Below are 13,316 nucleotides of genomic sequence, written 5' to 3' on the forward strand. Positions count from 1 at the left end.
GGGTGTAGCTCCTATCACCTGCCTAGTTCCTCATGAAGCTATGACTATTTAGTAGTTTTGTCCACTGTGGGAAATGAGGAGCCAACCGGGTCACAAGATCCTGGAACACAAGCCCACTGCCTTTTCAAATTCGTAGGCTGTAAGAGGGTCACATTATCACAGAAGGGTCTACTGATTAGCAACCAAGAACTATCTTCCTGCACCACAGATTCATAGGTCTAGGTTCCATTTCTTACTGCATTGTTGAATCTACAGTTGGCCTGGCCTTGGCTTACTTCACTTGATAACACAAACTGCCTGGATGTGTGTATGTTTATATACATTTTCAAGGACATGAATAAAAGTATAGAATAATTCACACGAGGCTGTAAAAATTGGTTATCTCAAGGAGGGAATAAAAAGGGAATAAATAGAAAAAGATTGTTAATTTTCTTTCTTTTCTTTGTTACATTGAAAATGTATTGATTTATAATTTTTTAAAATTAAAGTGTTTGAAGGAAGAAGTTGTAACTAATTGCTATGAAACAGTCTAATGTTGCCGTTAGCATTAGGTCTGCATACTACATGATCCAATATTCTTTTCACTCAGAGAAGGTGAAAAAAACAAAGTTCTGAAATCTACAAGCTATAAATTTTAATCATAAAATCAAGTAAGTTCAAAAGTAAATATAAACCAAGAATTGCTTAGAGAATAAATGCTAACACTTCTATAATGATTATTACTGTTTATGAAATACATTTCACATATTTAAATTAAATTTCACAACTTGCTGTAGAGTTTCATTTCCATTTTTCAGAGGGAGAAACAAAAGGTCAGGGAAGGTTTTAGAACTCAAGGCACACAATTTTTTATTCCAAACGCATGCTTTTCCAACTATACAGTCCTATTTATATATAAAATTAAAAATAATGAAATATAATCATTTTAAGCTAAATTATTTCTAACTAGGGTCTTTATTATTTTTTCTAGACAGCATTAAAAACAAGTCATTCAATAAGAGTGTACCTGAGATAAAATACCATACTATGTTCCTTCTTGTACACAAATGTACTTGAAAGCAGACAGTTCTCAAAAACCCTGTTTCCCTTAACGGCTGTTTAATGAAGCTTGTAGCAGGGCAGATTACCAAAGGTAAATACAGGATAATGAATTCCCACAGGCCCAGTCAGTACTTTAAAATTTCCGAGGTCATCACCAGCCAACAAACAAATAACTTGGAATATATACATGATCTCACTTGTCTTACAAAGAAAAACATTCTTGTGCATAGTCATTTCAAGATGCTCTGCTTGTGGCTAACAAACTCCAGCATGCAACAGAATATCCTAAGCCACACCCTTGTGTCTCTGATTCAGCAGGTCTGGGGTGGGGCTCAAGAATCAACATGTTCAGAGAGCCTCCCATCAAGCCTCTTAGATAGCCTCAACCACCAGAGGGCAGACAGCAGAAGCAAGAAACACTACAATCCTGCAGCCTGTGGACCAAAAACCACATTCACAGAAAGATAGACAAGATGAAAAGGCAGAGGGCTATATACCAGATGAAGGAACAAGATAAAACCTCAGAAAAACAACTAAATGAAGTGGAGATAGGCAACCTTCCAGAAAAAGAATTCAGAATAATGATAGTAAAGATGATCCAGGACCTGAAAAAAGAATGGAGGCAAAGATCGAGAAGATGCAAGAAGTGTTTAAAAAAGACCTAGAAGAATTAAAGAACAAACAAACAGAGATGAACAATACAGTAACTGAAATGAAAACTACACTAGAAGGAATCAATAGCAGAATAACTGAGGCAGAAGAACGGATAAGTGACCTGGAAGACAGAATGGTGGAATTCACTGCTGCGAAGCAGAATAAAGAAAAAAGAATGAAAAGAAATGAAGACAGCCTAAGAGACCTCTGGGACAACACTGAATGCAACAACATTTGCAATATAGGGGTCCCAGAAGGAGAAGAGAGAGACAAAGGACCAGAGAAAATATTTGAAGAGATCATAGTCGAAAACTTCCCTAACATGGGAAAGGAAATAGCCACCCAAGTCCAGAAAGAGCAGACAGTCCCATACAGGATAAACCCAAGGAGAAACATGCCCAGACACATAGTAATCAAATTGGCAAAAATTAAAGACAAAGAAAAATTATTGAAAGTAGCAAGGGAAAAACGACAAAAAACATACAAGGGAACTCCCATAAGGTTAACAGCTGATTTCTCAGCGGAAACTCTACAAGCCAGAAGGGAGTGGCATGATATACTTAGAGTGATGAAAGGGAAGAACCTACAACCAAGATTACTCTACCTGGCAAGGATCTCATTCAGATTCGATGGAGAAATCAAAAGCTTTGCAGACAAGCAAAACCTAAGAGAATTCAGCACCATGAAACCAGCTCTACAATAAATGCTAAAGGAACTTCTCTAAGTGGGAAACACAAGAGAAGAAAAGGACCTACAAAAACAGACCCATAACAATTAAGAAAATGGTCATAGGAACATACATATTGATAATTACCTTAAATGTGAAGGGATTAAATGCTCCAACCAAAAGACACAGGCTTGCTGAATGGATACAAAAACAAGACCCATATATATACTGTTCTACAAGAGACCCACTTCAGACCTAGGGACACATACAGACTGAAAGTGAGGGGATGGAAAAAGATATATTCCATGCAAATGGAAATCAAAAGAAAGCTGGAGTAGCTATACTCATATCAGATAAAATAGACTTTAAAATAAAGACTGTTACAAGAGACAAGGAAGGACACTACATAATGATCAAGGGAGCAATCCAAGAAGAAGATATAACAATTATAAATATATATGCACCCAACATAGGAGCACCTTAATACATAAGGCAACTGCTAACAGCTATAACAGAGGAAATCGACACTAACACAATAATAGTGGGGGACTTTAACACCTCACTTACACCAATGGACAGATCAACCAAAATGAAAATTAAAAAGGAAACAGAAACTTTAAATGACACAATAGACCAGATAGATTTAATTGATATTTATAGGACATTCCATCCAAAAACAGCAGATTACACGTTCTTCTCAAGTGCGCACGGAACATTCTCCAGGAGAGATCACATCTTGGGTCACAAATCAAGCCTCAGTAAATTTAAGAAAATTGAAATCGTATCAAGCATCTTTTCTGACCACAACGCTATGAGATTAGAAATGAATTACAGGGAAAAAAACGTGAAAAGCATAAACACATGGAGGCTAACCAATACGTTACTAAATAACCAAGAGATCACTGAAGAAATCAAAGAGGAAATCAAAAAACACATAGAGACAAATGACAATGAAAACACGATGATCCAAAACCTATGGGATGCAGCAAAAGCAGTTCTAAGAGGGAAGTTTATAGCTATATAAGCCTACCTCAAGAAACAAGAAAAATCTCAAGTAAACAATCTAACCTTACACCTAAAGGAACTAGAGAAAGAAGAACAAACAAAACCCAAAGTTAGCAGAAGGAAAGAAATCATAAAGATCAGAGTGGAAATAAATGAAATAGAAACAAAGAAAACAATAGCAAAGATCAATAAAACTAAAAGCTGGTTCTCTGAGAAGATAAACAAAATTGATAAACCATTAGCCAGACTCATCAAGAAAAAGAGGGAGAGGACTCAAATTAATAAAATTAGAAATGAAAAAGGAGAAATTACAACAGACACTGCAGACATACAAAGCATCCTAAGAGACTACTACAAGCAACTCTATGCCAATAAAATGGACAACCTAGAAGAAATGGACAAATTCTTAGAAAGGTATAATCTTCCAAGACTGAACCAGGAAGAAACAGAAAATACGAACAGACCAATCACAAATAATGAAGTTGAAACTGTGATTAAAAATCTTCCAACAAACAAAAGTCCAGGACCAGATGGCTTCACAGGTGAATTCTATCAAACATTTAGAGAAGAGCTAACACCCATCCTTCTCAAACTCTTCCAAAAAACTGCAGAGGAAGGAACACTCCCAAACTCACTCTATGAGGCCACCATCACCCTGATACCAAAACCAGACAAGGATACTACAAAAAAAGAAAATTACAGACCAATATCACTGATGAATATAGATGCAAAAATCCTCAACAAAATACTAGCAAACAAAATCCAAAAACACATTAAAAGGATCACACACCACGATCAAGTGGGATTTATCCCAGGGATGCAAGGATTCTTCAATATATGCAAATCAATCAATGTGATACACCATATTAACAAATTGAAGAATAAAAACCATATGATCATCTCAATAGATGCAGAAAAAGCTTTTGACAAAATTCAACACCCATTTATGATAAAAACTCTCCAGAAAGTGGGCATAGAGGAAACCTACCTCAACATAATAAAGGCCATATACAACAAACCCACAGCAAACATCATTCTCAATGGTGAAAAACTGAAAGCATTTCCTCTAAGATCAGGAACGAGACAAGGATGTCCACTCTCACCACTATTATTCAACATAGTTTTGGAAGTCCTAGCCACGGCAATCAGAGAAGAAAAAGAAATAAAAGGAATACAAATTGGAAAAGAAGAAGTAAAACTGTCACTGCTTGCAGATGACATGATACTATAATAGAGAATCCTAAAAATGCCACCAGAAAACTAGTAGAGTTAATCAATGAATTTGGTAAAGTTGCAGGATACAAAATTAATGCACAGAAATCTCTTGCATTCCTATACACTAATGATGAAAAATCTGAAAGAGAAATTATGGAAACACTCCCATTTACCATTGCAACAAAAAGAATAAAATACCTAGGAATAAACCTACCTAGGGAGACAAAAGACCTGTATGCAGAAAACTATAAGACATTGATGAAAGAAATTAAAGATGATACCAACAGATGGAGAGATATACCATGTTCTTGGATTGGAAGAATCAACATTGTGAAAATGAGTATACTACCCAAAGCAATCTACAGATTCAATGCAATCCCTATCAAATTACCAATGGCATTTTTTACAGAGCTACAACAAATCATCTTAAAATTTGTATGGAGACACAAAAGACCCCGAATAGCCAAAGCAGTCTTGAGGGAAAAAAACGGAGCTGGAGGAATCAGACTCCTTGACTTCAGACTATACTACAAAGCTACAGTAATCAAGACAATATGGTACTGGCACAAAAACAGAAACACAGATCAATGGAACAAGATAGAAAGCCCAGAGATAAACCCACGCACCTATGGTCAACTAATCTATGACAAAGGAGGCAAAGATATACAATGGAGAAAAGACAGTCTCTGCAATAAGTGGTGCTGGGAAAACTGGACAGCTACATGTAAAAGAATGAAATTAGAATAATCCCTAACACCATACACAAAAATAAACTCAAAATGGATTAGAGACCTAAATGTAAGACTGGACACTATAAAACTCTTAGAGGAAAACATAGGAAGAACACTCTTTGACATAAATCACAGCAAGATCTTTTTTGATCCACCTCCTAGAGTAATGGAAATAAAAACAAAAATAAACAAATGGGACCTAATGAAATGTCAAAGCTTTTGCACAGCAAAGGAAACCATAAACAAGACGAAAAGACAACCCTCAGAATGGGAGAAAATATTTGCAAACGAATCAACAAAGGATTAATCTCCAAAATATATAAACAGCTCATTCAGCTCAATATTAAAGAAAGAAACAACCCAATCCAAAAATGGGCAGAAGACCTGAATAGACATTTCTCCAAAGAAGATATACAGATGGCCAACAGACACATGAAAGAATGCTCAACATCCTTAATCATTAGAGAAATGCAAATCAAAACTACAATGAGGTATCATCTCACACCGGTCAGAATGGCCATCATCAAAGAATCCAGAAACAATAAATGCTGGAGAGTGTGTGGAGAAAAGGGAACCCTCTTGCACTGTTGGTGGGAATGTAAATTGATACAGCCACTATGGAGAACAGTATGGAGGTTCCTTAAAAAACTAAAAATAGAACTACCATACGACCCAGCAATCCCACTACTGGGCATATACCCTGAGAAAACCATAATTCAAAAAGAGTCATGTACCAAAATGTTCATTGCAGCTCTATTTACAATAGCCAGGACATGGAAGCAACCAAAGTGTCCATCATCGGATGAATGGATAAAGAAGATGTGGCACATATATACAATGGAATATTACTCAGCCATAAAAAGAAATGAAATGGAGGTAGTTGTAATGAGGTGGTTGGAGTTAGAGTCTGTCATACAGAGTGAAGTAAGTCAGAAAGAGAAAAACAAATACAGTATGCTAATACATATATATGGAATCTAAGGAAAAAAAAAAAAAGGTCATGAAAAACCTAGTGGCAAGATGGGAATAAAGACACAGACCTACTAAAGAATGGACTTGAGGATATGGGGAGGGGGAGGGGTGAGATGTGACAGGGTGAGAGAGTGTCATGGACATATATACACTACCAAATGTAAAATAGATAGCTAGTGGGAAGCAGCCGCATAGCACAGGGAGATCAGCTCAGTGCTTTGTGACCACCTAGAGGGGTGGGATAGGGAGGGTGGGAGGGAGGGAGATGCAAGAGGGAAGAGATATGGGAACATATGTATAGGTATAACTGATTCACTTTGTTTTAAAGCAGAAACTAACACACCATTGTAAAGCAATTATACTTCAATAAAGATGTTAAAAAAAAAAAAAGAAACAAACAAACAACCTAATCCAAAAATGGGCAGAAGACCTAAATAGACATTTCTCCAATGAAGACACACAGATGGCCAAAAAGCACATGAAAAGATGCTCAACATCACTAATTATTAGAGAAATGCAAATCAAAACTACAATGAGGTATCACCTCACACCAGTTAGAATGGGCATCATCAGAAAATCTACAAACAACAAATGCTGGAGAGGGTGTGGAGAAAAGGGAACCCTGTTGCACTGTTGGTGGGAATGTAAATTGATAACAGCCACTATGGAGAACAGTATGGAGGTTCCTTAAAAAACTAAAAATAGAATTACCATATGATCCAGCAATCCCACTACTGGGCATATACCCAGAGAAAACCATAATTCAAAAAGACACATGCACCCCAATGTTCATTGCAGCACTATTTACAATAGCCAGGTCTTGGAAGCAACCTAAATGCCCATCGGCAGATGAATGGATAAAGAAGATGTGGTACATATGTACAATGGAATATTATTCAGCCATAAAAAGGAATGAAATTGAGTCATTTGTTGAGATGTGGATGGATCTACAGACTGTCATACAGAGTGAAGTAAGTCAGAAAGAGAAAAACAAGTATCGTATATTAACGCATGTATGTGGAATCTAGAAAAATGGTACAGATGAACCGGCTTGCAGGGCAGAAGTTGAGACACAGATGTAGAGAACAAACGTATGGACACCAAGGGGGGAAAACCGCAGTGGGGTGGGGATGGTGGTGTGCTGAATTGGGCGATTGGGATTGACATGTATACACTGATGTGTATAAAATTGATGATTGATTTTTAAAAAAAGATTAATTAATTAATTAATTAATTTTTTAAAAAAAGAGTCAACATGTTTAACAAGTTTCCAGGTAGTGCCGGTGTGCTGGTCCTGGGACCCACTTTGAGAACAACTGCTTTATGTTAAATAACCTTATTTCAAAATGCAAAGTTGTAACTAAGAGTGACCAGTTTGGGGCTTCCTTGGTGGCGCAGTGGTTGAGAATCTGCCTGCCAATGCAGGGGACACAGGTTCAAGCCCTGGCCACAGAGCAACTAGGTCCGTGAGCCACAACTACTGAGCCTGCACGTCTGGAGCCTGTGCTCCACAACAAGAGAGGCCGCAATAGTGAGAGGCCCACGCACCACGATGAAGAGTGGCCCCCACTTGCCACAACTGGAGAAAAAGCCCTCACACAGAAACGAAGACCCAACACAGCCAAAAATAAAAAAATAAAATAAAAATAAAATTAAAAAAAAGAGTGACCAGTTTATTAGATATCACACCTGGTTTGGGGAAGCCCATTGCCTTTCAGAGTGTAGACTAAGGCTATGTACCAATGACTTGACAGCTGATACAAGCAGACCCTCTCGTCTGAGGCTAGAATTAACTAAAATAATGAAGGTCTACGTTACACAAAAAAATCCCCAGAGGTTGGTGACAGGCCTTCAAGATTGATTCTTTCTGCAGATTTAATACAGTTACAATCTGTTTCAACCAACATTTCCAAACTTGGCAAGGTAGAACAATGGGTCCAGGTCTTGACAGATTATCTTCTCAACCAAGATGAGAAAACACTAACACAATATCAAAGTTCTCATATGCTCCAAACCTTGGAAGAAAGAGAAGTTACCTATCAGGGTAAATAAAAAACAGAGAAATTTTATAGCTATAGGTTTCTGAGAATAAGACAGGAACTGTTTTGCAGTAGACTCAAGATATGAGAGAGTCTCCTTGACCTGCATGTCACAGGTAACCCTCCCTCTGAGCCCTGATAAAACTTGGGCTGGTTCCAATCTCAGTCATCTCTGACTTGTCCAGCTCTCTCTATAAGTGAGTGGCTCATTACCTCAAGGAGACCAATTCCTTATCTGACGGGTAATAATGATGGCAGCAAGATCATCTGATGTCTTTGTTGGTTTCTCTGTTGCATCATGTGTCAGGGTAACATGTTGGCTCCCTTAGTAATGACTGTCCTGCCATCTACAAAAGGAGAAAGTGTTTTTCTTCACCCCACATAATCTTTTTTTTTTTTTTTTTTTATGGCTGTGTTGGGTCTTCGTTTCTGTGCGAGGGCTTTCTCTAGTTGCGGCAAGTGGGGGCCACTCTTCATCGCGGTGCGCGGGCCTCTCACTATCGCGGCCTCTCTTGTTGCGGAGCACAGGCTCCGGACACGCAGGCTCAGTAATTGTGGCTCACGGGCCTAGTTGCTCCACAGCATGTGGGATCTTCCCAGACCACGGCTCGAACCTGTGTCCCCTGCACTGGCAGGCAGCTTCTCAACCACTGCACCACCAGGGAAGCCCAACCCCACATAATCTTTGAAAAAGAAGATAAATATGAACCATTGTAGATGTACCTAATATAGGCTTTGGTGATTACAAGGGTCAATTTATTTAGTGGAAAAAGCGTGGCTCTTGAATAATAAAGTTATATAATCCTCGGGGTTATTCATTACGTGGAAGGAATCAATTTGCCAAATAAAGTCATCTTGGAGTTCTGCACGCTATTTAATATTTCCTGTTAACTGAACTTCTTGAACTAACTCTCCAGTAGAAGTACATACTCTATATTTTAGAAATAAACAAAAGGCCAGGCTAGGGTAATACATCACCAAAAACATTGAACTAAAGTAATTACTTTTGATAATTGGTTATTACTATCATGAAAGGAAGTGCTATACAGGTATATAAGAAGCTAAGTCATAGTATCTTTCACTTTGACCACTAAGAAATCTTTGTGACAGTTTTGTCATTTTTAGGATGCTAAAGAGGAAAAAGTCAACTCTACTCAAGCACATAACCCTTTTTAGAAAAGAGTGCTTAAACCAAGCTCACTCAGTCCCAATTCATTCAACAACCATGACCTGAAAAATAGACACTACGGCTGATAGTGCGGAGACAGAAACAAAAGATACTGTTCTACATCAGAGAAGCATCCTCTAACTCAGACTGAGGGAAAGAACCCTCTACAGCAAGCAGTGACAGGCTTATATCAAATTAAAAATTTCAAATACAACATGTTTATTTTGAAAGAAGGCAGAAGTATAAAGTATAACTGGGATATATAGATGCATTGTTTTATTCTGGAAAAAGCTGCCCATTCTTAGTGTTCCCAAACTTATATTAAATATAAAGAGTTTCTTCAATTCTCTCCTGTGAGAATAAAGCCTACACACACACACACACACACACACACACACACACAAAATCTCCCAACTAGACACTGAAAGAATTACCTCTCTTCTTCAATATACCTCAGCTTTCTTGAAGGGACCACACATCTAAATGAGTTACCTTTCACTGATGCGTTGGCTCCAAATTGAATTAAGCTAGCAAAAAGACAGAGAAAATGTTGCGATTATATGTGTGTATCTCTGTTATTGGGAACTAAAAAAAAAAATCTCACCCATACTCATAATGAGTTCCTACTCTGTCTTAGTCTATTCTTTTTTTTTTAATTTAATTTTATTTATTTTTTTATACAGCAGGTTCTTACTGTCTTAGCCTATTCTTAAAGCTGAAAAAAACAAACATATATTAAAGTGTTAATGATACTAATCATTAATACTATGTTTTGACATTGGTAATCCTAGATGCTCCTAAAATAATGTTATTGAAATGACAGAATACAATGTTTTTGAGATTCAGTTATTCAACTCTAATAAAAGATTATTAATTCAATAAACCTAAGATCGTAACAACATCTACCATTTATATATGCCAAGTTCTGTGCTAGGGACAAATATACATTAACTTTAATTCTTACAACAAAGTACATATTATTATCCCCACTTACATATGAGGAAATTGAGGCTCAGAGTGAGAAATTCACCCAAGTGACACAGCTTGATAAGTGGCTACCCAAGTCTAATCCAAATATCTCGGATGGAGTGAGAGCCTTGGCAGTCATTAGAAGGCTCTGATACCAGGCAGAAACACTTGAGCAATAGGTTGGCAGAAGGCATAGAGCATCTGGCAACCCACCAAAGAATGTGAGGGTTGGGAGAAAGGATAGGAATAATATAAGGAAAAAAGAACTTAAGTCATTTAGAAGAAAAAAATACTAAGCTTACTTCATTTGAAAAAACAGGGACTTCCCTGGTGGCGCAGTGGCTAAGAATCTGCCTTCTAATGCAGGGAACACGGGTTTGATCCCTGGTCAGGGAACTAGATCCCACATACATGCTGCAACTAAGAGTTCACATGCCACAACTAAGGAGCCCGCCAGCTGCAACTAAGGAACCCACGAGCTGCAACTAAGGAGCAGGTGGGCTGCAACTAAGGAGCCCGTGAGCCATAACTAAGGAGCCTGCGAGCCACAATTAAGGAGCCTGCCTGCCACAGCTAAGACCTGGTGCAACCAATAAATAAATAAATTTTTTTTAAAAATGTGTACACTTTAACTTTAAAAAAAAACTAAAGCTAATAAACTCAAATATTTCTGTTTAAGTTTTAAAAATTCATTAGATGTATTTAATAGAAAGTTCTTCCATATATTTGAAATATGATTCACTATATGAAAATAACATTTATTTAAAATAAATGATTCCTTTTTAACCTGACCTCAAATTTCTCTGACCCCACAGGGACCTCTAAGCAACTGACCACCCACGCTCTTCTCACTGCCTTTTATTCTTGCGTGGCCGCACTTCCTTGCTTACACAGTCTGAATTTTGTGGTCAACACTGCTATCACTTCCTTGTACATCCTCTCAACCTCTTAGCTCCTCTTTCACTTCTTTCTTGGCAAAACCCTTACCCTAGTTATATTCAAATTGGTTAGATCGAAATCTCTACACACTCTGTTCCAATATCTGCAAGTTGAAAGTGCCTGAAAGAAATACACGAGGTCCCTGATTAGTGTCAATTTTTGTTGTTGTTGTTATGTTTTGCCCTCATAATGGCAGCAACATTCTCAGAAAAATGCTAAGGAACTGGAAATAAGTAAGAACATTGCAAAGATATGGTGACAAAGAAGTTTCCAGCATGTTTAGTGTCACTTTAAATTCTTGACCACGAACCACAAGTTGGCCACACATGCTGACTGCAATCATACCGCGTTTCTAGTCTCTTCACTTTCCCACTTTCATAGCCAACTGTTTTAGACCTTCTCCTCTCTCCTCTAGTTTTCCATAGCTCTCTCAACTTACCTCCTGCTGATGACATGTTTCTATTTTACTGAGAAAACTAAAGCCATCAGAAGAGAATTTCTACAGATTCCCCACACATAACCACCTTCCAACACAGAGCTCTTTCCTAAAAATTCCAGATGTGTACCTTTGACAGTCAACTTTGCAGCTCATCTCCATTCGGATTCATCTCCAAATGGTAACACGTGCAAAACGGAGCTCCTGATACTCCCCCACCAAAACCTGCTTCCTCCACAGATAAGCCCTGTCAGTTGCTGCAGCTCCATCCTTCTAGATCCTCAGCCCAAAGACCTTTGAGCCATCCTGGATCCTGTGCCTCACAACCCACATACACTCAGTCAGCAAATTCTGTTCGCTCTCCCTTTAAAATATATCTGGATTCTCACCGCTTGGCATCACCTCCACCACTATCGCCCTAGTCTGACTCTACTACCTGTCCTGTTAACACTTCACTTAGAACCCGACAATTTAAAACTTTTTCCATAATTTAAAACTCTCTAAAGGCTCCCATGTTAATTATAATAACAGTCGCCAGTGCCACACATACCTGACTCCCCGTGTCCTCTCCAACCAACTCCTCCTCTCCTCCTTTACTCCACCCCCTACACAGCCTTGTCTCAGCAATCCCCATTCTCCTTCCCTTTCTTAGTTTTCATAGAATTTTAAGTCACTTTCTAACAACCTATAACTAGTTTTGCATTTTAGCTCTTGTTGTCTCCCCCCTCCATCAGACTGGGAGTTTCTATCTCCTTTGTCCACTGATGTAATCTAGGCTTAGAACAGTATCAGACATAAAGCAGACTTCCAATACATATTCGTGGAATGGACATATGAATAAATGAATAAAATAACACCTCTCTTGTATGCAGTAACGACCAGAATACCCTAACCACCACCAACTCGAGAAGTGATATAAGCTTAGTTATCTCATGATATCTTAGTTATTTCATGATATTACAGCTTTTATTATACATGCTAAACTATAGTTTATATTAAGATCTACAGCATGTAACCCTAAAATGGCTACTGACAAGACGGCAACAAAAGACATAAAAAAGGAAATAAAACAAGTAGAATCTATTTTTTTTTAAATAGATGAGGTAGTTGAATTTCATTGTTCTAAGAAGTTCTTCTGAATAACCTATTTTCTCAGAAGGTTTAAGGTTTATCCCTTAAGTATCAAAACAATTTCATCATGATAGAAATCATCATAAATGTGTTCTCAATTTTCCTACATTTTATACAGCACTTTCAATAAATTTTCTTCTGAGAATTCAGCACCAATGCTCAAAGCACCAATTATTGCAAAGTACTGGATAAAGTGATGCCTTCAGGGTCTTCAGAGGCATATCCATAGGTTTTCATCCAGCAGTTGAAGACCTCCACGTTTTGAATGCTCCCATCTGATTTCATAGGTTTGTATCTCCCTTGGCTGCCCAAATTATCTGCCTTTATCAGGATTGAACTTATGCTTCCA

The 13,316-nt window shown here is 37.8% G+C and overlaps 1 protein-coding gene across 3 annotated transcripts in view; it reads right to left on the minus strand.

Moving 5' to 3' along the window:
• ATP10D (ATPase phospholipid transporting 10D (putative)) overlaps positions 1–13,316 on the minus strand; it is a 142,764-nt gene that overhangs the window by 104,286 nt on the left and 25,162 nt on the right. The window contains exon 2 of one of the 3 annotated variants that reach the window (XM_057547005.1): positions 9,927–10,019. The exons of 1 other annotated variant lie outside the window; for it this stretch is intronic. The gene's annotated coding sequence lies outside the window, so the exon portion shown is untranslated. Of the gene's footprint in view, positions 1–9,926; positions 10,020–13,316 lie in introns of those variants that run through there. One more of the 3 variants, XM_057547007.1, reaches the window with a different exon arrangement.

Source organism: Balaenoptera acutorostrata, chromosome 5, assembly GCF_949987535.1.
Source record: "Balaenoptera acutorostrata chromosome 5, mBalAcu1.1, whole genome shotgun sequence".
Taxonomy (NCBI): Eukaryota; Metazoa; Chordata; class Mammalia; order Artiodactyla; family Balaenopteridae; genus Balaenoptera; species Balaenoptera acutorostrata.